The sequence below is a fragment of the Brienomyrus brachyistius genome, chromosome 5, assembly GCF_023856365.1.
Source record: "Brienomyrus brachyistius isolate T26 chromosome 5, BBRACH_0.4, whole genome shotgun sequence".
Classification (NCBI taxonomy): Eukaryota; Metazoa; Chordata; class Actinopteri; order Osteoglossiformes; family Mormyridae; genus Brienomyrus; species Brienomyrus brachyistius.
In genome coordinates this window covers 31,073,165-31,099,350 of record NC_064537.1, presented here as the reverse complement: position 1 = coordinate 31,099,350, position 26,186 = coordinate 31,073,165, and the positions used below count along the sequence as shown (strand labels likewise).

At 44.2% G+C, this 26,186-nt stretch overlaps 1 protein-coding gene across 4 annotated transcripts in view; it reads left to right on the top strand.

The window, feature by feature from the left end:
• Window positions 1-623: 623 nt before the first annotated feature.
• The window catches only part of LOC125742831 (thyroid hormone receptor alpha), a 92,504-nt gene continuing 66,941 nt past the window's right edge, over window positions 624-26,186 (top strand). For 2 of the 4 annotated variants that reach the window (XM_049015219.1, XM_049015220.1), the window contains exon 1: window positions 624-948. The gene's annotated coding sequence lies outside the window, so the exon portion shown is untranslated. Of the gene's footprint in view, window positions 966-22,648; window positions 22,724-26,186 lie in introns of those variants that run through there. The other 2 variants (XM_049015221.1, XM_049015222.1) reach the window with 2 other exon arrangements.

Here is a 26,186-nt window from a genome sequence, read left to right as displayed (position 1 = left end):
GAAAGCACTTGGGTCATAACTCCAGCTATTACATTCCCTGCTGCCCATTAAAATGTACACAACTGAGAAACCAATGGATGTAAAATGATAATACAAAACGAGAGGTGTAAATAGGCTCTTAAAAGAGTTTGGTTTATGACAAAAAAAAAAAACCATTTAACATATATCTTTACAACCCAGTTCATCTTTAAAACAGCGCTAACTATTTTGGCAGTTCTTATAAGATTTTCTCAGAGGGCAACTGTAACCAAAAGGAAAAAAAATCACGACATATATTTCTTCTTTGTTATTCTGTTTAACATATGAACAAGTACACCCTAAAGAGGAAACACTCAGCCAGGGTTGAGGGGAAAAAATCAGAACAATTTAAGTACAATACACAGCAGGGATGACATATAATGGTTGCAAAGACTAATCATACAAAATAAGAAGATAAGTAATGATCAGGACACATATGCAGTCCGTCATAGGCGGCCAGGGTACAGTAAGCGCTTTACGGCGTCGTCCTGTAGAGTGCAGTAGATAGTTTGATTAAATTCTTTTATACAGGCCTCTAGCTGTGCGCGCCCACATACTGTACATAGGCGAGGGGAGGGAGGGAGGAGCGATCGTAGTATTTTGTTGATTTCCATTTCCCTGTCGTGGCAGGCGAAGAACACGGCCGGGGAGCATTTTTATTTTTCCCAGAGATATAGAATAAAGCCGCATGGTGTGCGACTCGCCTAAAACGCCATCGCGAAGCATTAATTTGACTGCAAGTCGCGGCCGGCGGAGGATTTTTGCTCGAATATACCTTTACTGTGCAGTGTGCGTAACTATTGCGCTTAGCGAGGATACGGCCGCTGCCTGGACTTTTTCCCCTTCTTTCTGCTTTTTTTTTTTTTTAATCGCCTTTAATTGCGATAAAAAGCAGCAGATCGCAGTGATCGCGGACGAGGGGACCGCACGGTGAGTGCCGCTGCAAAGTACGTACTTTGAACATATCTATCTCAGCGGGGGCATTCTGCGTTTCGTGTGCTGGGATCTGTCCGGTGAAAGCGCCGCCAGTTTGCATCAGATAGCTAAGTGCTTTTGACAGATCCAGTGCGCTACATCGTGACATTACTTGCGGATCGGCTGCGACGCAGCTCGGATGCGGGGTCACTTTTGTATTCCGGCCATGTTCATGCACCTATATTTGTCATTTTTTGAATTATCAACCTACATTTAGCGGCGTTTTTAGCCAGAATCATAAAATGTAGAATCACGCTGTGTCGCCCAGTTTTTGAGCTAGTGAGCGAACTATTTGTACGAATGTGTATTAAGTAAGGATATATTTCTGCACTTCTTTCTGTACACTGTCTGCTTAATGAAAATGTGTTTCTGATTTGCGCAGTTACTGTAAAGATTCCTTTTCAATGACATATTCTCCCTGTAGCTTTCACTGCTGAGTTTGTAAACATCGTAAAAAATTTTCTGCTGCATCCGGACGGGCCACTGTAAAATGCCTGCGTCCACCATAGCTGAAGTACCAATTAGAAATTTAACTAATGCATTTATTAACGTTAATCCCACACTCTGCTTTTTCTATATTAATCCAGAAATTGTAGTAATCTGTGTAAAATGTAATAAGGGAGGAATGGTTGTGCAAAAATTATTTGAGGGGGTCTGCAGCAGAGTTTCGTAATTCGCTGTTTTTAGTTTTAATTCCCATGCGTATTGCTCTGCAGAAAGCCATGATTGCACAGCTAAACAATAACATTGCTCAATTGATACTCTGATGCACGATTTTTCTGAATTATTCGGGAAAGGGGGTGCATTTGCTCGTTTCTCCTGGTTTGTATACATTTAATTCATTAGACTGCACTAGAGAAAGTTTAGATCGGGTCTCCCTCTTTCTCTAGGTAGGAAGACGGAGCTGAACAGGTGCGTCCCGTTAGCTTCCGCGAACCGCTTCATACTTCTGCCTCCAGCCCAGATTTATGAACGAAATTTTGGGCCCATTGTATATGACCAGCCAACATTATTACCTCTTTCTCGTATGAAAACAGTTGAGGAATGACAATTTTGTTTAATGTGTATGTGGTTATTTGTAAATGATTATTAAATGCAAACAGTAGTTTTCAAAACATCACTGCAGGAATAAACAACAAACAGATCTCTTATTCCAGATTGTAGTTTACAACTGATATCTGAATGAGCTCATGGAAAATCAATTTCAGGCGCCCCTTAAAAGTCAGCTGGCCTCTCCCTTAATCATTATCTGATCTTTAGTTGCTTAACGCTGTATGGCCTGTACTTTTTGTTTGTAACTTAGCCTTGTTATTGGTTATGAGTTAGCAGCTCAGAGTATCCCTTGAGTTAGGGAAACCCCTGGTGCATAATATGAATGGAGCTGGTAGAAGCGGAGGGTAACTTTGTGTAAAAGAGCCTCTTGTCATTAGTGGACTAATGAGCAGCTGAATGAATGGGACACAAAGGGTGCCGTTGTCAGCAGCGACGTCCGTGTCCTCGATACCGCCGTGGGAGGTAGCCGGTGCGCTCTCCTCGCTTTGGCCGGACCCAGGTCCGCTTCTGCCAAGTTTTTGGAATGGCTGAACTCCTTTGGAAGGAAACCGGTGCCGTTCTCTGGGTTTTTCTCCTGGTTCCTCCCCGCCGTCCTGCCCTGGGATTGCAGCACAGCTTGACGTTCGAAGAATGCGAGTTTGCTTATATAACCTGGCAATGCAGCTGATGTCCTGCTCTGAATTCACTGTATTATGATGTCACAGGCTGGAAGGAGCGGGCCTGATATTTAACCCTGCATCATCCCTGCATGCCTATGGGGGTAAGCGGCACTTTGCACTGTCAATCTTGGGTGGTTCTCACTCTGTGTTTTATGAATGACTTTTCCTTGAGGTTACTGCTGCAAAAATGAATACACTTTTGCTGCAAACAGCAATTTAGTTCTGCGGGTTAAATGAATAAGGTAAAAGGGATGCCAACAAAATATTACGTTTGCATTAGTTTAAACAGCCAGTACTTTTATCTGAAGTGGTGTATCACTGTTATTTGTGCAAATAAATAAAAGGCGTATTACACACGTACAGAGTACTTGTGAGTGTGGCAAAAATATTAATTAATATTCCATAATTTGTACTTCACTCTTAGTACAGTACTTTTGTTTCGCTTTTGATTTTCTGTCAGTAATTGAAAGACTGTTTCAGTGGTTGCTTTATATTGGTCTTTTGTTCTTCTTGGGACGCTCCCAGTTCATAATAAAAGAAAAAGTGGAAGGTGTATATATATCAGAAATGCCATTTCAAAATTCATGCTATCTTAATAATATTCCCTGCCACATCTGATGACTGTGTCTTTCGGAAGCGATATGGCCGACATTAAAGGCCTCGGGACCTACCAAGGGCATCCTGCTAATACGGTAACTGTAATTGAAGAACTATTAAAAAGCGCTTTTCGCAGCTACATAAGGAAGTTTTACCTGTTAATTGCAGATTCTGGGAGTGAGGTCATCTGCGCTCAGGCCAACGTCATTTTCTGTAGCGACTCACTCAGTTCATTCTTTACTTTTTATAATTGACTTTAATATTTTTTTCACCTCACATTAGAAAAAAGGAAAACTTTTTGCTTGACATTTTTTGCTTTGGTGTATCTGGGATGTATGACATCATTTATTAACGTGGCCCAGTGCTGGAATTCAGTGGATTCCCTTAGAGCACGTTCTTTAGGTGAAATGGAGCACATTAAAATAAGCAGTCAGATTCTAAGGCAGAGGTGCTGATCAGCACGCCATTCTGTTGAACAACACTGTATTTATCGCCTCCCGCTTGATCCCCTCATCTCCACCTACTCACGTCCTGCTCCCTTAAAGATAACACATCTGCTTTCACACACACCTTTCTCTCATGCCACACTCTGCAACTTTCCCAGAATGGGTTTCTGCAGCCCCACAAGTGCCAAGTAGCTGTGTGCTTCTCCAGCCTTCTTGGATATCCGTAGTTCGGGTTGTGGTTTTTCTGCCTAGATTGTTCTCAGCACCTGCCTTCAGCTGTGATCAGAGCTGTTGAGGGCCGACGTTGCTCCTTTAAACTGGAATCAAGTTCAAAAAGCATTTAAAAAAATCTATTTTTGCCTGTGTATGAAGACACTCATATTCTGGCAGCTCTTTGCCTGTTCAGGTCCTCCTTATTCATGCAAGAACATCTAATAGAGCTGTCCTGCACACAGGGGATTTTCCATAATGGTCTAACGGTTCTGACTGTGCTTGGCTTCGCTAACGTGAATGTTTTCCCCAGGCCTGATGTGCAGCATGTAGTGTGGTGCTTGGCGGTTAGGAGCTGTCGTTATACTCACTGTCAGCATGAAGAGGCGACTTGGGGGATTGTTTACTGCATGTGGCATAGTGAAAACCAATTTGCACGTCCAGTGAAATATCATTCATTTACTTAATACCATATACAAAAATCCCCCCCCCCCCTCCAAAATTTTATTGACTGCATAGGTGAAAAGTGAAATCAAACCTGTATTTATTCCAGATGCATTTTCAATACAGAAGTAAAAATTAAGCGCACTGCCAACTGGAAACAGTTTGTCCTGTGGATTTAAACCTATATTTAGAGCTATTTAAATAAATGCAGGCATCTGCAGCACGACAAGCCTAGGAGTCAAGCTGCATGCAGTTTTAAAAGTGGTGAACTGCAGGCTCTTTTATGCACATTTTCCGTGAGATTTTCAAGTTTTATCTAAGCTGTCTTTCATTTCACTCATGTATACAGTAAGATGTATAACTGCTTGCCATGACTGATGTAATTATGTCTCTTAGTATATGTTTTACCATCTTGCAGTTTTTTACAGTTTATTCAGTAACAAACAGACAAATGCAGATGTAAATATATCTATTTTGTAACTGAAACAGTTTCTGGGCATCTGCCCTAGTCGATAGATTTTTTTGGATTCAGCAGCAGAGCCGCTGGTGGGAGTTAAACAGAAACTGCTGAAGTTTACTGTGATTTTTCAATTCCCCAGTAAAAAAAAAAAAAAATAAAAAATAAGTTGTATTACAAACCGTTTGACGTGTAAAACATTTTTATTTGGCATTCCTAAATTGTTATTGTTTGTTTAAGCTGTGTGAAGAAACACATGGCCTCGTGACACATTTTAGGAAATTGTTGGACGGATTTCAGGATTGTGAAAGATCCCGGTTTTTTTTGAGCCAGCCTTTAACATTACCACAGACTGCTTTTTAAGACGATGGCTGAAGTTTCAAGGCTAAGAGACATCCACGTTGGCTGGGCTTGCATAACACCAAACAGCGTTGCATAAGAATATTTTGACGACCTGAATCAGTCCAGAACAGGAGTGGAAGAGCATGACGCAGTCTGTAGACAGTGTGGTTATGCTAATTCTAGTGGGAAAATGGTCACAGTACTTCTGAAAGCCTTAAAGATTCCCTGAATAGCACATTCCTCTGCTGGCTTCTTCCTACTTCAGACACTCATTGACAAACTCAAAGGTGGTCACGACCGTGAAATAACATGTAAGGACCTGTTTGCATCTCAGGTGCTAATTCGTATCAGTGGTTGTACACCTGCTTCACCTTCACAATTACTCGAGTGAGCGATTGATTCAACGTTGGAAATTTCAGTTCGAATTTGAACAAATGGAGTACAAGAAAAAAATAACAATCTGCTTCAAATCAATGCAGCATGTTGATGAAGCTTGATATTTTAAAGACTATTTTAAGTCTAATTATCACATCCAAAATATAGATTGACAATTAAACGTTAATTAAGCATTAGGGGGCTGCATGCTGATATGGCTTTTGATTCTGAAGGACAACGAGATGCATTACATTAGTGGGCAATCTGAAGTATGCATGGGCCTTATGTTAGCCTGCTGCTCTAGGAAATCCTGTCACCGTTGGCGATGCAGCCCCCCCCGGTCTGAGTGGTCATGTGTCAGTCCTTAATGACCCTGTCGGAGGTTGCTGTGATAATCTCTAGGCCTGCTTTCGTTTCGCAGGGGCGGCTGATGGCAGGCTCCTCTGATCCTTTTTGTGTTCTAATAGCCGCTAATGTTTTTTCCTACGATATTTATCTTCGCCGGTAAATTTTTGACTAATAGCTAATAGCTACGTCAAGCCAAACTCCGCAATGCAAGTCAGCATAAATCCTGCAAGATCCCACACCAGCAGTCAAATTAAGTATTTCGTTTGTGTATGTAAAATAGGAACATGTCCAGCGAGGCTTCCCAAAACACATTTGCATGAAATGCTATAAGTACTACCCTCAATTTGTGATTACAGTTGCCCTCTTAGTTTCGCAAATTTAAATGTTTGTGGTTTTGGTTATTCGAGAGTTGGTCGTGAACAATTAAATGGGGATATTTTTGGAACTTTCTGGAATTTGCCCACAATCGGTTAACCAAGAGCAATACAAAAAATAATTGAAATTGGATAAAATATATAAATGCTACACACATTATATACACATTACATACATGTAATATATAAATGTTGCTGTTATGTAATATTTGTTAGTTTTAGTGCATGCTGTAGCTTTAATATTAAAAGTTATTTTTGGTAAAAAAAAAATTAAAAGAATTATGGGATGTGTGCGTGTCGGCTTGGGTATGCTGCCTCACCAACCGGCCACACTCAGGTGCCAGTTGTATCTGTGTCTTTGGAATGTCATGCTTCTTGTAGTCAGTTTTAAACTGATTGTGCTCTTAATTTTGCATTTTTATAATGGGCCCAAGTATTATTTTTGAGTTTTCACATTTGCGTGGATCTTCCGCCCCTAATGCTAATGAATGTGCATGGGTGACTGTGTTTGTTTTGTATGGTAGCTGCTGTTTTAATAATGTTCATAACGTTTTCTGGTTAACCGGTGGAATGGTGTATGTCATGGTGTATGAGCACAGGTTGTTCTCTCTGCCCCCTACAGGTTAGGAGGCTTAGAGCAGTTTCCATGAGGGCTCATGTTTGCGTATTTGTCTGAGTTTGACACAACAGTGATAAATGATATCTGCAATATATCCAGACTGAAACTGTGAAGCTGCGATAAATTTATGAAGATATAAGAACTTGGTGCTGGATTCTGAATTTTAGCCTAGCTGACGGTTTCCTTGGTTGGCATCCTGGCATTGAATGGGTTAGTGCCATTTGGACCATGTTCATGCAATAGGAAGAGTGTTGTCATCGCTTCAGGTACACAGTTAGTGCATGCTTACCTACACTTGTCAACGCCTACTGATTGTTATCTTCCTTTGCACACCTGTATGCTCTACCTCCCCTCCCCCCTATACCCCCAACCCCACCCTGGGCGAGAAAATTACCCTGGAGTTCTCCGTACATGTCACACAGAGTTACAATGTGATATTTAAACGCCGTGTGGTGGGATCACTGCTGGCTGGGTAAGGGGTACTATAATTTACACATGCCCAACCCCATTGACGTCAATGCAATTAGAATTGTTTTACGCTCAAGTTCAAAATAGCGATGCGTGTAATGAATTTTATAAAAGCAGAAGCAGGTTACTGTCTATAATATTTTTGGGAAGATGCCATCCCCAAAAAAAAAAAAAAGGAATGAAAAGCGTTATAAAGGCGTAGAGACGCCCTCCGGCTGTAATCAGATAGACGAGAGGCTGATGACATGCATGCATTTAAATCAGGGTTGAGCAGGAACCTGGAGTTTCAGATTAAATCCACATCCCAACGGGTGTGGCATAGCGAAAGCCATTTGACTGCGCTCCTCCGCGGACGACAGTGACGTGGTCATGTGCTGTCTCCTTGGTTTTTCTCAACATCAGACCTGTTGAGCGAGCTGTTGGTTCAATTTTCTGCTGAAACGGTTTCCACTCTGTGAATGAATGAATGAGATGCAGGCGACTAGAGGGTCTTTAAGCAGCTGGAAAGGAATTTCTGTTTGTGCGCTTGACTTCTGACGGCATTCTACGGGAAATATCGGGGTTAACGGCTTAGTCCTGGAAAAGGTCACCCTTTTTGGCTGATCTCATCGTTTTTTTTTTTTTGTGACAATGTGGGTTTTTGTCCATATGTGCTGGAAATTCCTTCACTGACTGTAAGATTTTTCATCTTTACACATCCAACCTCCCAAGCATATCCCTGTTCACCAATCAAGGGACGTGTTTGTGTTCGATACTGAGAGTCTCTCAGACACGAAGGCAGCAACGTGTGTGCAGTCTTATATACAGTACCAGTCACAAGGCTGGACACACCTACCCACAGAAAGGTTCATTTGTACTATTCTCTGCATTTTCGAATAATTATAAAGACATTGACACTATAAAATAACACACATGGATTAGTTGCTAACCAAAAAATATAAAATAAATTAAAAAAAAGTATTGGGGGAGGGGTGAGGCTGCTCTGTGGGTTGGGACTCAGAAGGTTGCCGGTTCAAATCCCTGGGTCAACAGAGTGATCCCACCATTGGGCCCTTGAGCAAGACCCTAAACCCCAATTGCTCCAGAGACTGGCTGACCCTACTGTCTCCCCTACCCCAGTTCCATGAGGTGGCCTCCTGGGATGCTTTTCCAGCTGTCTTGAAGGAGGTCTTACATATATGCTGAGCTCTCATTGGCCGGTTTTCCTTCCCTCTCTGGTCAACCTTCTCCAAAACCATCTCTACTGTGTTCAGCTCAGGTGGTCAGGTCATGTGATGTGACACTCTTTCACTGTCTTTGCAGTAGACAGTTGTCAGTAAGCTGGTCTTTTACTGTAAGTATGGGGAAGCTGGGGTGACTCAGTGAGGGGGGGGGGACGTCCGGACAAACAGAGCCGCTATTAGCTGCGGCGTTTGCAGCCTCTATGGCGGAACACAAATGGGTCTAATATACAAGAATGATACTTCACGAGTAAGTGTCTCCTCTAGTGGAAATTTGGGTCCGACAAAAAAAATGAGGCCTCTGGTCCAGTGTTCCTGTCAAACCAATAGACAACATACAATACATGCCGTCATTGGGAACTGCGAAAAGGTGCAGTGAATCACACAAATAGCTACGAGCCTTTTGATTCACCTTCCCTTCCTCTACGTACCTAATAAAAAATAAACTGGCATAAAACAATGAATCAGGAGCGAGCTGGAAATTTATGGCTGATTTCGAGGTTTTAAAATAACATCACAGTCCTCAGTTCGGATCATAACTTGCACGAGTGACTGTTCTTTGGCCCTGTAACATGGTACGGTGGAAAAAAACCTACACTATATAGAATATAAAGTAAATATTGGAAGTTGCTTTCTCAACCATTTCTCAGACCACCTGTGATTGAACATTTCTAGCCGGGTGTATTTTAGTAGAACCTGAGGGTGTTTTCCTTGCAGTCCTGTGTTGTCTGAGTCTTTGCTGAACACTGCGATGTGACGTTTCTTCAGAGGATTGATGTGAAATGTTTTGTCCTTGTTGGGGCTTCACTACGCAAGTCCTGGTGTCGACTCTGATCTCTCTGGGCACCATCAGTTCGTTCCTTCCCTCCTCTGTGAATGCATCAGCCCAGTCTTTCAATGCAGTCCGCAGAGTGGTGGTGGCATGAGTGGGGGGGGTTTCGCATATTCGGTATATTCTGTATATTATCCTGTACTTCTCCATATTATGCATATATTTTAGTTAGTATTGTAACTTTGGTTATTGTAACTGTTTTACGTCACTCAAATTCTAGTTTTGTCTTGCGCGGTCTAAGGGTCGTTCGGGGTACATTTCACTACATGTTGTACATGTATAACCATGTATGTGACGAATAAAGTATCTTGTGTCTTATATCTTGTATCGTGTATCTTGCAGTGCCTCTAGCAACTGTACATTTAGTTTAAGAAAAAGTGATGAGTCATGGGGCCTCCTGGTTTAATGTCACTGTAAAGCAGACAGACATGCTAGGCGCCACGACCACGAGAGGATAGACCGAGGGCCGTGGGGGAGGATCATGAAAGCGATATCACTTACATTGAAAAGAAGCAGAACAAGGAGATGTGTTGTTTTCCGTGTCATGACCGCATATGATTTTATGTGATCTGATATCACATAAAGCTAATTCCTGGTTCTCCGTATTGCTATGCTATGGCAGCGTAGCGCCCATCTGTGCAGACTGTCGGTCCCCCTGCTGGGCAGCACGGAAGCACCGCGCTGTGATTTACAGACCTCCCAGGTCCTGCCAAAAATGCAGGAAGGCAAGAAGCTGACGTGGGGAGGAGTTGGGGGGGTGGGCAGTGAAAGCAGTGATAATCTGTGGGTTATCACTGCAGGGCAAGAAGCTTCAGGTCAATGTGCACGGAGTGCAAACTTATTTTCTCCACCGGTGACACGTAAAACTACGGCATGCGATTCAGTGTGTAGCTCTATACGCCAAAAGCAACCGCTTCAGCGATCACTGCTTTTCTGGTCTTGGTCTGGAGGCCACCAATAGCACAAGAGATAATAGATATTACAGGGCTGCCATTAATCAGCAGATCGCCCTGTAACCGCAGAACGAGCAACATCGTCGGCGGAGTAGGACGAACTTTGATTTTGGGGGGAGGGGGGCATAACTTAATAATTCTAATACAAAAGTCAGTTTTTGTAGGGGATGAATGAATCCAAAATTAATTTTGGGGGGTACTTAACCTTCCCCTCTCTCTCTTTACCCCCCACCCCCCTCACTGCATCCCTTCTGTAGGGTGTCAGAGAGTTTTAGTTACGGAAGCTGCTGTGAAATGCTGCCGGTTAAAAGAAACTGTACCAGCAGCCATGAAAGGCAGACGTTAAAATGACAGTGTCTATACCTACTGGCCGACGCTGAAGACTGAAGAACTGTATGAGCGTTATGAAAAGGCGGCTGTGTCAGCTGGTAGCCAAGACTGTAAGCAGGGCCTTATAACGAGGATGGTGATGCTCTTCAGCCTGTTCACTCTGCGTGTTGGGATGTATGTGGCTGTCAGGACGCCCGGCTATATTAGGGCAAACCCACCCTAAGATAACCTCATTGTGACCTCGCATGGCTCCTTGCTGCTGTCCATGTCGCAACATTTACCCCTGGGTGACTGCTCTACGTCAGGCTAGCCTCAGAACCACACGTGACTCTAGCCTAAAATTGCCCGGGGGTCTCCAGCTGACAAGCATGCTTGTGAGTCTCTGGGGAGGTTGTCTGAATTGGACATTCCTGCACCCCCCCGGGACTAATTTACTGTTAGAGGGTTTAACCAGGCCCGCCCCCAGAACAGCCTACCGTCTCTACTTAATCCTTTATGATTTTTGTTTTTTTTAAAAAAAAAAGCTTCATTGTTTCGTATATGACTACGTGTTTTCTATGCTGGCAAAGAGCGCTATATATAAATAAATTGAACTGAATCAAGCTTTTTGTTATTGAAGTTTGGAAGCAGAAGGCCTTTATTCTTTCGTATCCTGTGCCGCCGCGAGCGTCCTGTAGGCGTGGTTCCCGATCAAAGAGCAGCGTCCGCGGCTTTACCCTCTGTGTTCGGGCTGTCGTTCACCAGCTGCCTCACCGAAGGCTTCTGAGGGCTGCATTCCTGCTGCATGTCCTTCCCTCCCCCCACCGCATGCAAACCCAGATATGTAGCCACGCTGGGGCAGTCGGCCAGATGGAGGGCACTTTGGGAATAGGTCACCCCGGGTGCCAAAGCTGCGGGACGTAAGCGGGAGGAGAGCAGAGGAGGACGGAGCCGGTCCCTCTTCGTGCTGCCGCCCTGCCATCGCGCTGTTTTAACGTTCCCGTGGAAGGCAGAAGTGCTGCGAATCCCTGCAGTCGCCATGGAATTGTTTAGTTACGCCCCTTTACAACCGTGGGAATGGGGAGTTTGACCGAAAGGTAAACTGAGTGCATTTGCATGCCCATGCAGGGCCCACCTAGAGTTAAAATGGTCCTTTATTTCTGCTGTAGAACGTAGAGTACAGAAAGAGTGATTTTTTCCAGGTTTGAGCCAAGAAGGGGCCCATCTTGGCTTACAGCCAGTTGATCAATCCACATATTGGCTCAGTTAGTGTGTGCAGGAGTCTATTACGAGCCCCACTGTAAGAGCCTGTCTGATGTTTATCAGTATAACTGGATCGAAGAAGGACTATTTTTCAGGAGAAAAGTAACGCTGGTGTCCTGCTCTGTGGAATTAGTCCCCGCACAGAATCACGCAGTACATCTTTCTCTAACCCCCAGTTAGTAATAACAACATTATGAAGGAGAAACTCTTATGAGTTCATGCCTGGCGAGAACCAAAAATTAGTTTAATCTCTGATTTTAAATTGTTTCATCTTAAAGCAAATTATTTTGACTTCAGTTTTAGAAAGCAGATGTGACTGGCGTAAAATGGAGCATGACACGGTGCTACCGTCCGCATGTCTGTGGCTGACAGCGTGCTCGTCATTCTGCAGTGGGGGCAGTGTGTTGTACACAGGGCTCCAGTTGTCATGGCGTGCGTGTGGGTAGCCTGCCCCTCCTCCTGTGGGAGAAAATGACAAGAACTAACCTCTTTGAAAATATCACCTCCCCACCGTCTCCCTAAATTGTTTTCTCTAATTGTCACACACGCAAAGGTAAATCTACTGACTATATAAGGGCTACTCAACCTGTGGACTCCACAACACAATTTAATCTGGACCACACGATCCCCCCCCCCCCCTTGCGAGCCTCAGCAAATTTTATCGTGCCCCCATCCCCCTTGACCCCCACCATCCCCCTTGAAATATTTTTACAACTCGACGCCTGGTTGTACATTTATACCTCGACCGCACCCCTCCCTAGGGCACCTTTGAAGCGTTTCACCAGACATGCCCCTGTACAGTTTTCACTGTTAGGTTGCAGTGCTAAGAAAAGTACTAATTAAAACACTGAATATATATTAAACTCTCTGCGGCCACTTTATTAGATATACCTGCTCATTAGTGCAAACAGCCTGCTCCTACAGACGGAGAATTTTGCTAAAGCTAAAGCAGACGGGGTCAAGAGGTTCAGTTACTGTTTGGCTGAGCGTTACGACGGCTAAGACGTGTGATCTAAGCAGTTTTTAAACGTGGTGCCATTATTGGTGCCAGACGTAGCGGTGCAGTGTGTGATTTCCACATACTGCAGAGTCTAGGTTTTACAGAACCGTGTACAAAAAAACAAACAGACAAATAATCGTCTGCATTTCTGTGACTGAAAACATAATGTTAATGAGGGACGTCAGAGGCGATTGGGCAGACTTGTTAAAACTGACAAGAAGGCCACAAGTGCAAAAATAACAGCCCAGTACGACTAGCGGTGTGTAGGACAGCTTTACTGAAACCACACTCGGCCCGCATAGTGCTTCTGATACTACGTGGGGTTACCTAAAATAGTGGCCACTGAGCATATGCTGAAGTGATTCTCTGGTGATGTGACTTTCCCTTGACTTGTGTGTTAGCATGAAGTGTTAGCATGAAGTGTTAGCGTGAAACTTGCACCCGCTGTTTCATTTGTGGTCGGATCTTGTACTGAAGGGAAGCGGACGCTGTTTATCTCTGCAACGGCAAGATAGTTGGGGTGGGGGCTGTTGTCTCCGCGCCCCTGTCATGCTCAGGTACAAAACCCCGCCATCAGCAGATCACGCAACGCGCGGAGCGGTGGGAGATGCTAGTGGGACGGTACAGACTCTTGCGGTTACACTGTCCCTTGCCCGCCTGCTCCTTCTGTGTGCTGCAGCATGGATTCCCAGGCTGCCTTTCTGATTGGCTCCCAGCAATGAATGACATGGTATCACCAGCCAACAGGAGCGCCACACTGTCCTGGGTCCCAGTGAGGGTGGGTCTAACAGCAATGGCTCCATTCATTAGGACGGCTTGTTCACCTCTGGCTGCTGTGACCCTGTTTCCTACGCACGCCGTACCACAGGAAGCATGTTGCTCAAGTAGCAAGCATGTAGTAAGTGTCTTACTGCTGTCAGGTTTAGTAGATGTGTGCGGGGGTGTTTACCATTTTCGTTTATATAGTCCTGGCTGTGCTATAGTCTTGGTAGAGTCACTTGTTTTGAAATGTTTTCCTGTTGCTTGAACTGTATAGAATTATTACTTAGTTGTTAATGAGGAGTTCATTGTTCATGCTGTCAGTAAAACCCCAATTATACATGACCTGTACGGTAGCATTTCCTGTGGGGAAACAGGATGTTGTGATCCTAGGCATGCATAGTTCACTGCGATGGTCATTTTCCGTTTTTTTCTCTGCTCACATGAGAGCGACACAGATCATCAAGCTGCCAGCTCTCTGTAGAAAGTGTAAATGTCACCACGCGTTTTCAGTAATGCCTCTGCGATTAACTTGATTGATATCAAAGTGCTACCCTTCTGTCTCCCTGCTCTGCCGGCGGTGCTCAGATAACTGGCTCCTGACCACATGGTGCCTCGCCGTCTCCGTGCTCGGAGCACTGCACCTTGGCAGCTGTCACGACTGCACGCTTCAGGTTGCAGGTTTGATGCGTGGGTGGGACTCTGCCACCCTGCCTCTGGTAAACGCGTGCACGCATTCGCTGAAGTCAGAAGCCAGGCACTCAGATATGGCCTTTTAAAGCATTCCAGCCAAATGGCTTTTTCAAAGCTTCTGGGGGAGTCAGAGTTAGCGGCAGGAGGAGTGTGCTGCTATCATGTTGTTATAGCCTCTGGGGAGCGTCGTTAATGTCAGACTGAAGGCCGGAGAAGCAAAATCAATGTTTTCCAGGTGTGTCCTGTGGTTTAAAGCCTTCAGGAGCTAAAGATTGTCAGTTTTGTCCAGCTGAGTTAAGAAAAAAAAACAAGAAGTTAATGGACGTATTGTTCATCAGGGATGCCTTCAGCCATCAGGAAAGGTCTTCATCAGAATATCATGCACCTCAAAGCGTGAGATGCTGAAAGTAGAGAATGTCGTCCCCCTCCCACGCAAATTTCAAAATGCTGCTTTATACTCAGCTGAATTACCCTGTTTAATTGCGTTATATCTTGGATTAGCTGCCACCTTGGTTGTTTAAGCGGAGACCTACAGCAGTGCGGCGTTGTGTCGCAGAACTAGACAGCAGACCGTTTTGCTTCGTAGGTTGCTGCCGTGTCAAACAGCGCACTGTTATCGTTGCACTCGGGAAATTAGATATTTTTTGCACATGAACGTCTCATTTTTCTAGAGATTGGATGTTGTTGCGCCTATTTGTTGCCTTCAGACTAAGCACTCGATTGCATGTGAGTCAGAGCTTGGACTGGGAGGAGTTTGACCGGCATGTGTGCAAATCTCCCCGCCTTGAAAAAAACTCGTCTCTGTCATTAGCTGTTCCCGCCACTGCCAGGTTTGTGAATGGCAGAGGACATGCCTCGTGCGTCCTAGCGCAGTGTGGTTTGTCTCACTCACAGGGGCACGAGCGAACCCACTGCCACTGCTATAAGAGACCTAGAGCTGAGTTAATGTTGTCTGGCTTTGAGCGCAGGGCAGCTCCTGCACTGACTAAAATATGATACCGTGTAAGAATTCTTTGTGCACGGTTGGCAGTTTTGGCTTAGTTATTGACGTGGGTGCAGACCTGTAGGGAGGGCCTGCTTACGTGTGTTTGAAGAGCCAGGCGATTGCATCACTGTGGTAATTGCTGAACCCGCTGAGCTCAGGGATTTCACTTTTTCAAGAAAAAGTATCAGTCGAGACTCATGTAATATTCACTGACAAAACATTATCACGCTTCATAAAAACGGCTTTCGTAAAGTAAACAGATTACTATCCTTCAGTTTATATTGTGGTACCGGCATCCTCAGTTGGTTAGTAGCATCCATCACCACTTAATTTGCCACGCAAAAATTAGGCTCTGTTGCCTCTTCTGAAGTCCTTAGTTACTAATTTCTCTAACTGTGTTGTGATGATTTCCTCTGAAACTCATTCTGGATCTTCTGTGACGTGATTTTATTCTCATGCCTGGGAAATCCAGTTAGGACCTTGACCCTTTTGCCAGGAATTATCTAGGACAACTGGGATGGCGCGGGTTGGTAATCAGCCGCAGGATTTACTCCCGCTGGGTGTGAGGAGCGGTGTCCACTGAGCATGTGCGAGGCGGAAGCCAGCAGACTGCAGAAACGCTGTGTGCCCTGCTTTCATGGCAGTGTGTGGCTAAATACTGAGCCCAGACGCCGAATCTCTGCAAGCTTTCTGCCCTAAGAAAGGCACGTCCAGCCCTTTTTATTCTGCGAACACCCAAAATTCGCCAGATATCATAGACATTGTTTCAGCAACGAGGAACAGACACCAGTCACAGAAGGACTTTTATTTTGCAGCTTTTCACTCACTTTGATACTGGAGGAGAATTATTTTCTGGGTATTTAACTTCAGCTCTGGAAAAAAAACCCTTGAATTATGTATGCTACCTTTTCTTCCTGAACTTGTGATTTAACTGCTAATGGTGATTTACTGATTCCGGAACTTACGGTTTTCACGACACAGAAGGAAACAGTAGATCTGACAATGGTGCGAGAAACCATGCTAATTGTGGAGGTGTTAAGGAGACTAATTAGAAAAGTACAGAAGAAAGTGTGGAGTAACTTCCCAACATTGATTTCATAATCATTTTAATAAAGGTTTTTCGAAGGGCGGTTGAGAAATAAGACCTTGCCTTGTCTCGTCTTGTCCCATTCGGCCTCGGCATGCGTTTGTTTCGCTTCTTTATTTGACTGTTGCCCCAGGTATATAATTTAGGAGTCAGCAGCATCCATATAGTGCTTCACTGTGCTGTAGTTTCCAAATGCAGTCAGAAGTTCCTTTGAAGTTTGAGTGACTCAACTCCGGGGTCCCCAGGAACACCATGTTCTCTGATTATTACAACACGCGGTTTCATATAATTCTGTATTCCTTCCTTTACGAAGGCAGTTCCTGTTTAGGTTTAGCATGGGAGGTCAAAGACAGGGTGAATCGCTGCTTCCTGAGAGTGTTGCTTTGTGACGTAATGAGAGCAGAAACAGCCAGAGCTCAGACGGCTCGGGATCCTCAGTGAAGGTGTTGAAGGCAGGTAAGGTCAGTTCACTTTACTTTAACGTTGACAGAAGTCTTATACATGCCTGTTTATTTCTGGTCTGAAGTGGCAAATTGCCTTGGGTGAGGCAGCTGCTTTGGAGTTCAGTGCCTTCTGAGTGACCAAAACAAAAGCGCACCCATGACCCTCTGCCCAATAGGCACTGTTTCCTTTATACAGTGCTTGATTAAAATGGCACTATCGTCATTGCGTGTCGTTGATCTAATTGTTCGAAGGCAGTTTAATTTCAGAAAACGACTGCGACTTTTGTCGTTATCGTACTGTGTTCCATCTGTACTGAATATTAACATGTAAACAGACACCGGTTTAGACTGGTCTTTTAACATTTCTGGTGCATTTATTCAAGTGACAGATGTTACGGCCCATACCAATCTGCAACGTATTCAAGGGAAATGCACGTTAATACAAAACAAAATGCCTAACGTCTGTGTAAAACTATTTAAAATAAATTTTGTTATGCTAAAACCAGAACTCAAACTAACTCCTTAACGTTCTTCAGGTGTTTTAAATTTCTTATAAAACTGATGTTAAACTGAGGAACAGGAACTGGGGTTAAGGCCAAACCAGCAAAAGCAGACGGAGAAACTGGAATTGATGCTGATGCTTTTGGTAAAAGTGTCCAGTAAATAAAATGATTGATGATAGTTAACATTGGCCCCCCTAGATCTATCTGAAGGTAACATGAGCAGTCAGGCAAAGTGATACCAGACTGTGCCATGAGAGTCTTATTGAGCTCCTTGAAATACAGGATTGCTTTGTTTCTCCTTGGCATCTATCCTCAAGTTTACCATTGTTAGTTCTGGATTTCATCTTTGATTGTACGCATTATAAAAGCAACATACAGCATACTTAGCTGGGTAGCTTGTCTGACAGCTTCATTTTGTTTTGTGTTTTTATTTTGTCTAATTAGCTGTGCTTAATTAGAATGGACTATTTGAAATTGAACAGTACAATACTCGGTGTGTTCAGTTGTCTGTTGATTGCAGTTGCTGTCTGATTGAAGTATTGTAGTATTGTTTGTGTGCAAAACAATGGTGGAAAACAAACAAAACAATTACAAAACAAACATTAATTAACGTAACTTTCCCAATTTCTGTGTTCTGAAAATATGTCAGAGCTGAACCGTGAAATATAATAACATCATTGCAAGATTGTATTCATGACACACTGTTCTTAACATTCTTTTTATACAATCGTTGTCCTGGAAAACAATTTTACTATCTATCTGTATGATATTTTTTTCTGGAATATAATCTTACTCACAGATACTGATCATGATTGTAGCTGCCAATGAGATACATTGCGAAAAGTCAAATGTGTAAGTTTTCCGGAGACAGAGAAACAGCTCAGAAGTGGGTTTGGGTGATCTGTCACGTTACTGTGTAGACTGATTACCAACCCCATTCGTACAGACACTTCAGGTAATAAAACCCATCTGGGCCTGATTGGACTAAGTGCCTTGTTAGGGTTTAAATGGGGTCACCCGGATGGACTGCGGGAGTCTGCGAGGTGTGCCTTGGGACGAGGCTAATGTGACCGTGTGCTTGGAGACAAGTGCTTTTTTTGCCTCATAGTTTCTGTTTCATTAGCTTCCCAACAATAGCCTGTGTTAATCTTTACAAGGGCTTTGTTCTTCATTGTGATCATTTTTGGTGAATATCGATGAGATAATTAGTCCGTATTTACAAAGATCTGATTCCAGTTGCAGTGCAGGAAATCAGTCCAGTGATTGATGCCCTGGTTAGGATCAAGTGAGGGTCATTTAAAGAAAAGAGGACAGTTCGGGTCAGGACACACACTGTGGAAGAGTGCTTGAGCTCCTGGGTATCCTGTGATGAAAGGCATGATCTTCTTAGCAGTTTTGTCTGTCTGAACCATGCTTCGGTAAGACATCTTCGTATTTTTAGTCAGACTGCAGGATACCGCATGTGTTGGGTTGCTGTCCCTGCAAGCCCGTCATGTGCTTTATGCCCTATTCGTGCGCCAGTAGGCTATAATCTCACTATGCCTTGCTTTGTATATGTGGTTATAATGGCTGGAACGATACATGACACTGAAAAACACACAATCTCTTTATGCACTGGCCACATGGAGTTATACATAATGGAAAATGCAAAAAGCAAAGCAGACACAAGGTTAGAAGGATGTTTATGTGTGGCCCTGCTACACATCCATGACCGGAGTGCAGACTGCGTCTCGAGTCCTGTTAGGCGGCAGTGGATGTAAGATGATAGCTCGGTGGCCTTGGGTTGACTGATGTGCTGTTGTCAGGCATTTCAGCGACTTCGGGACTTTGCCTTTGCAGGGATATCAGAAGGAGCTCTGTAAAAAGTGATGGCAGGAAGACTAGGTCAAGGAAGCGTGTCATTATCGAACTAAGCTACGGTCAAACGAAAAAACAGCGAATGCTGGTATGGCAAATTCGCAGGCTCGAATGGCGCGCTCCACATTTCCGAAATGAATCGTGGTCTTATTTCCTCCCAGACACCAGCAGAGACCAACTCTCACACATCTGGTGTGACGCTCGTGCTTTCAGACTCTCACGCTCATGGATGAGATTGCGGCGAATCTATATTATTCCATTGTAGACCTAAAATTAGCTACATGAAAAGTGTTGGGTAGTTAGAAAACACCTACAGACTAAGGCAATTAACTTGTTGCATACATGTGAATGCGTGTGCAGACTTGTCTGCGAGTGAAAATCTCACGTCAGCCGGCGCCGGAGACATACAATCAGATGAATTTACTTTCCAGATAAATAATTCACAACGTTGAGGACTGTCCCAGTCATTCATGGTAGCATTTCGATCGCTATACTAATGAGGAATTTACTGGTTTCCTGAAAAGTAAGCGTGCACTGCGACTTGCAATGTGTCTCAGGAAGGAGTGACACCCATAAAGTGTCTTGGGATTTCTGAGAAAACCAGCCCCCCTCTTCCACTTTCGCAGTTTCCTGGGCAGGTCTTGCTTTGGCGATGAGTAACACCCCATACCATGTAGCAAGAACCTTGAAATTGCGTCATTACTTTATGGGCAGTGGTTCATATTCTTGAAGTCTGAGTTTTCTTGAAGTTTGCTTTCTGTGTCTCCCTGCTTTACGTTTGATTTTAATACATCTTGGATGCACTGTGGCTTTCGGTAGCACACGCCACATAAACCCCGATTACGCGCATGCTGGCCAGTCTGGCGGTGTTGGGTGTTTCAGCGTCCATCAGATGAATTCTGTCAGATAGGTGCCAGAGACTGCATACCAGGCGAGTATCTCCAGCATTAGACTGTCATTATTTCAAGGCACGATTATGGGTTATCACATGTCTTTAGGAGGCTAGACAGCAAGCCTGAATTTTATGAATTAATTAATGTGTGAAAGTCAAGTAATTACTTGTACAATTTTATATTCTATGGCTTTTAAGATAATTTTACATTTTCAGAAACCCCCCAGAACTCATGTTAAATAGTAACATGGAACATGTCTTATTAAAAACCTGACTTCAGTAAAAGTAACTGTGTAGTTAGGTGGCACGTTTCGTTATAGTGATTTCTGTTGTCATTTATTGTAATATTAAATGCTTGAGTGATTGCAAAATTAAACCCTATTTAACCCTTTTGTTGGGATGACTGACATCGTATTCCAGTTCATTACAATGTGATGCTTTGTGTTGCTGGTTCATTGGGTAAATAATTTTGGAAATTACATTCAAATTAATTTCAATATAAGACATAATGGCTGTTTTAGAGCCGTGTCCCACCTGTTTGTGTGACAAAATGACAAACAATCCTCAAGTAATTCACTTTTTGCGAACCACCCAAATGCAAGACTGGGCCAGTATGCATGGATATAATGTGAATGATGACGCTAAACATTGTCTGGGGGCAGGGCAGGTGGAATTCGTGTATTTAATCAAGGATAGTTTGGGATTATATTTTTGTATCAGTTTCTGTAATTGCTGTCACTGACTAAGTGATATTCATTTAGTCTAACAACAAACTGCTCTCTTCCAAAAAATAAATCAGTCACTTAAAACAGTGAACTCAGCTAAATGCAGAGTCTGTTTTTTTGGCCAAGTGAGTTCAAGTGTGAAGCAGAAAGTGAAGCAGTGAAGCAGAAAGTGAGATCGACTCGAAACCTGCTTCAGATAATTAATGAGCCATGATTCCATCATTTTGAATTTTATTTTTCAGCCCTTGACAGGAATGGGAAGTGTGCTTATGTTACAGTGCCTAGGTACAGTATACCAGCCTACAGATAACAGACCCAATTACACCAGGACTCAGAGCGTCTTGTTGCTGAGTGCTAGTAATGCTTAATGAACAACTGAGCTCTTTGCAGTTTCGCCTCCTTAATGGCTTTCATATCTAAAGCAAAACATTTGAATGACTGTGTTTGATACACACTTTGTTCCAGTGTTAATTATAAAGACAATCAGTGACTGAGTAGAAGTGAATGGGGGGGGGTGTTATAGATAGGCCTAGCGACGAAACACGTTTGCTGTTTCATTCTTAAGTCCTCTGTTGGGTTCAGAGAGAGCCGGTCGGCTTTGACGGAATCCACCCCAGAATAACTGCTATTAATCAATTCCAGACATCCTTCTTAACAGACTAAAGAGAGGGATTGAAACGAGTGTAACGACACTGGGGAAATGCTGAGGGGGCTGGAACGGGACCCGTCTTTCCTTGTTGACCACAAATATTTGGATCCCTGGGCCCTCATTTATAATCGTCCAAGAACGTGTCAGAGTTAAAACGTACACATGTTCGCACAAATGAAAAAAATCCATTGCCACGTGTAGCTGCAGTCGTGTCAGTATTTGTTCAGGTCTAAGTACAGCACAGGCTGCAGGGTATGCAGGCCGGTGTTTTCCTTTTGCACAGTATAAGAGGAAGAAGTGAGTCCCGGCAACACGAGGGCTCACCCGTCCAACGGCACTATTCAGACGCGATTACGCGTGCCACACCTCCTTGTGTGTCCTTACACCTCAGTAATCGGATTTCTTATCTCCTCCTCCATTGCGTTTTTGGCTACTCGAGTGTAATCTCCATTGCATAACGCGGCAGCTATAAAAAGTGTCTGGGTGCCGTTTGGCAAAGCGCTGTTTTGATCTCCAGCTAAGGTTAGCCGAGAATAATCAGTGCAAAGGCCAAAGTCACGGTGCGTCCCCATGTGCAGGCAGGCTGTCAGACCCATGCTGGTCAGTCGCTGACTTCTGTAACGCCACGTCCATTCTGTCCGGCTGATCTCTGACCCGCATACCACACATGCATCCGGGACTCGCGCTTTCTCCCTCTTGCGTCCTGCGCTGTGAGCTTTTTGGGAAACCCCCCCCCCCCAAGGTCACCTCTGGTCAGAGTTGTGCTCCCCAGTGCAATTTGTTACCGCCGTTTGGTTGCGCAGCCTGCACAGACTGGGACAGGTGCAGCAAGCGCAGCGATGACAGGTGCAGTCACGTCAATCACACGTGGAAGGTGCTATTAATAGATACTGCTGAAAAAGCAAGCAGAGGCCCTTTGTAGATCTAGCTGGGCAGGTTTTGTGAATCATAAATGGATTCCGGTGTGTTGTAACTGGACACATGTGACTTTAGACGCGGTTGCTGCCATTGGCTTGGGATGTCTCTGTCGTCGAGCCTGCATGAGGTCAGCATTGCGGCCGTAGCGGTATCGATCTGTCAGAGGTCTATGGGGTGTCCAGAGCTCCAAAGTGAAAGTCCACTGGCGGGAAGAAGCGGCGAACAGCATGGCGCTGCCGGCCAGGCGTGGGTGAGTCGGCGCTGGGTGCGTTCGCTGTTTGGTTTCCTTTTTCTTTCAGCCATTTCCAGCCAAGCATGGTTACTGCTGGAGAGGCCCAGACCTTTGGCTGACATCCAGGTCCTTTTAACTGCACTCTAATCCCATTTTATGATCGCGTTTCCCTATTTTCCTTTTCTCTCTCTCTCTCTCTCTCTCTCTCTCTCTCTCTCCCTCCCTCCCTCTCTCTCTTTCTCACATTTTCTCACTGTACTTTTCTACCTTTCCTTCTGCCTGTTTTTCTTCCTCTACCTTCAGGAGTTCTACTGAATGTTTTTTTTTTACTCTGCAGATCTTTTACTGGACTTTCAGTGTTTTAGATTGGAATTTGTTGAAACACGGTGCTTAATACTGGTCCTTAACACACACACACACACACACACACACACACACACACACACACACACAGGTTTGTATATATATATCTTTGTGAGGACTCCCCATTCATTTCTATGGGCAAAACCGTAATCACAACATGACGATCTTGACCCCAGCCCTATCCTTAGCCATAAGTAAACTTTGAGACTTTGAGCAGTTTTAGTTTTTTCACATTCACAGATTTTCACAGATTCACAGACTTTTTTTATTTTCCCCTGCAGGTAGCAAAAAATGATCCCCATAACATCAAAAGGGTTTTTATTATATTGTTGTGGATCATTTGTTAAATAAACGTAATCCACACACACAGAAACGCACACACACACACACAAAAACACACACACACAAACACACACACAAAACACACACACAAAACACACACACACAAAACACACACACACAAACACACACACACACATGCACGCGCACACACACACACAAAACACACACACACACAAACGCACACACACAAACGCACACACACACACGCACACACACTCACACAAAACACACACACAAACGCACACACACGCACACACACTTACACAAAACACACACGCACACACACACACACACTCACACAAAACACACACACAAACGCACACACACACACTCACTCACACAAAACACACACACAAATGCACACACACACACTCACACAAAACACACACGCACACACAATCACACAAAACACACACACAAACGCACACACACGCACACACTCACACTTACACAAAACACAAAGGCACACACACGCACACACACACAAAACACACACACAAACGCACACACACACACTCACACAAAACACACACACAAATGCACACACACGCACACACACACAAAACACACACACAAACGCACACACACAAACGCACACACACACACACACTCACACAAAACACACACACAAATGCACACACACACTCACACAAAACACACACGCACACACAATCACACTCACACATACAGGCATCCTTTTCTTTTTTCCGCTTCTGCATAGCGCTTTATAGCGCGCTTTTGTATTCACCTCAGGAATTTTTGGCCAAAGTTCAAAAACTCCTAAATCAGCCCCAGTGCACACAGGCTTGCAGGGTCCCCCTCTCTTTGTGCCCGTCGCTAAGGAGATGTGAGCTGAAACGCTGCTGGGGCCGACCCTCGGATGAGCAGGGCCTTCCCTGAATCCCTTCCCTCACCGGCTCGCTGCCGTTAGCGCAGGCCTAGGCGGCCCTGTCCCCGCCGCCGCTCGCCCCTGCCACTCCCGCTCTCATCCGCTCCTACCCTTAACTCCATGGCACTCCGTCCTGTTCATTCGCAGCCGTTCGTCCTTCCGTCTCTCCCTTCCTCTCACTTACTGCCTTTGAAATGGGATCTGTTTTTGTTTCTCTTCACTTCAGGCCTCCCCCGTCATGGTCTCGGCCCCCCTCCTTCTCGCTTTCCCCGCCTTTACCCTCAGCTAACCTTGAGTGAGAGGCCCAGGTTAGGGTTCCACGCAGTTTGTGTCCTTCTCGGGGCCTGCCTTACTGTCTCACCATGTGGAGGAGGGGAAATAGAAAAGTTTTTTGTACTTATAGCTTTTAGATTGAAGTATTCTCTCTTGTTCGAGTTTCAGAGACGGCGGTGAGCTGCGATAGATGAGGGTAGTACCCTTCAGGCATGCCAGGAATCAACATCAGTGCAGTGGGTTAAAAGACGCACAGATGTACATATACTGTACACCAATCAGCCACAACGTTAAAATCACTGACAGGTGAAGTGAATAACATTTATTATATCATACAAAGGCACCTGTCATGGGTGTCATTATATATTAAACAAGTGAACAGTTAGTTCTTGAGGTTGATGTGCTGAAAGCAGGAAAAATGGACACGTGTAAAGATCTGAGAGACTTTGTCAACGGCCAAATTGTGGTGATTAGAGGACTGGGTCAGAGCTTCTCCAAAATGGTGGGCTGTTCCTGGTATGCAGTGGTCAGTACCTACCAAAAGTTGTCTCATGAAGGCCAACTGGTGAATCAGCGACGGGGTCATAGGTGCCCAAGGCTCATTGATGTGCGTGGGGAGCCTGTTTGGTCCAATCCCACAAGAGAGCTACTATAGCACAAATTACTAAAAAAGTTAATGCTGGTTATGATAGAGGTGTCAGAACACAGGGCATCGCAGCTTGCTGGGTATGGGGCTGTATAGTCGCAGACTCTTAAGACCCCTGTCCACCACAGAAAGTACCAACAAGGGGCACGTAAGAATCAGCACTGGACCATGGAGCAATGGAAGAAGGTGGCCTGGTCTGATGAGACACCTTTTCTGTTACGTCTAGTGGACAGTCCGGTGCGTGGGCATTGTTTACCTGGGGAGCGGATGGCACCATGATGTGGGAGTGGCCAGTATGACCTAAAATTATTATCACGGTATATTTTATGTATACACTTCAATTGCTATTACAGCTGGGTATGAGCGGTCTAACTTTGAAACGATATAAGAAGTAACATAACTATGTTTTTTTCATATTAATTTCATAATTGTCAGAGTAACAGTGAATGATAAGCCATTTCAGCCGAAAACAGTGAAGTTTTGTATAGTTCATTTTAAATAAAACGCAAGGTTTCCAACTTTGGTGAGCTGGCTGGAGTGAGATTTTCAATTCAAAACCACACACACATTCACAAGCATAACGGTTTCATTACCTTGTAAATAGTCTTCAGGATTTGTAAATTACCCCAGCACTTTTGATGTTGCTGATTTTGGGTTTATAGTGGAATAAAATAGATTTGCTGTAAGATTTCCTGCGTGAGCGTGGGAATCTGAAAGCGTGTGTCATGCCAGATACTGTACATGACAGCTGGCAACCCAGAAAACGTCCATTTTTTGATTCACCTGAGTTGATTTGTATAAAAAATATCATTGCTTTATACAGTTGTTTAAAAAACATAAACTTTGATAAACATGAAGTCACCAATAGACTACGTCTACTTATCCAAAATTTTATAAAATACTGCAATTAAAAACTTTTAAGCTGTATGATCGATCTCAGGACAGAGCAGTCGCACAACTTGGTTGAG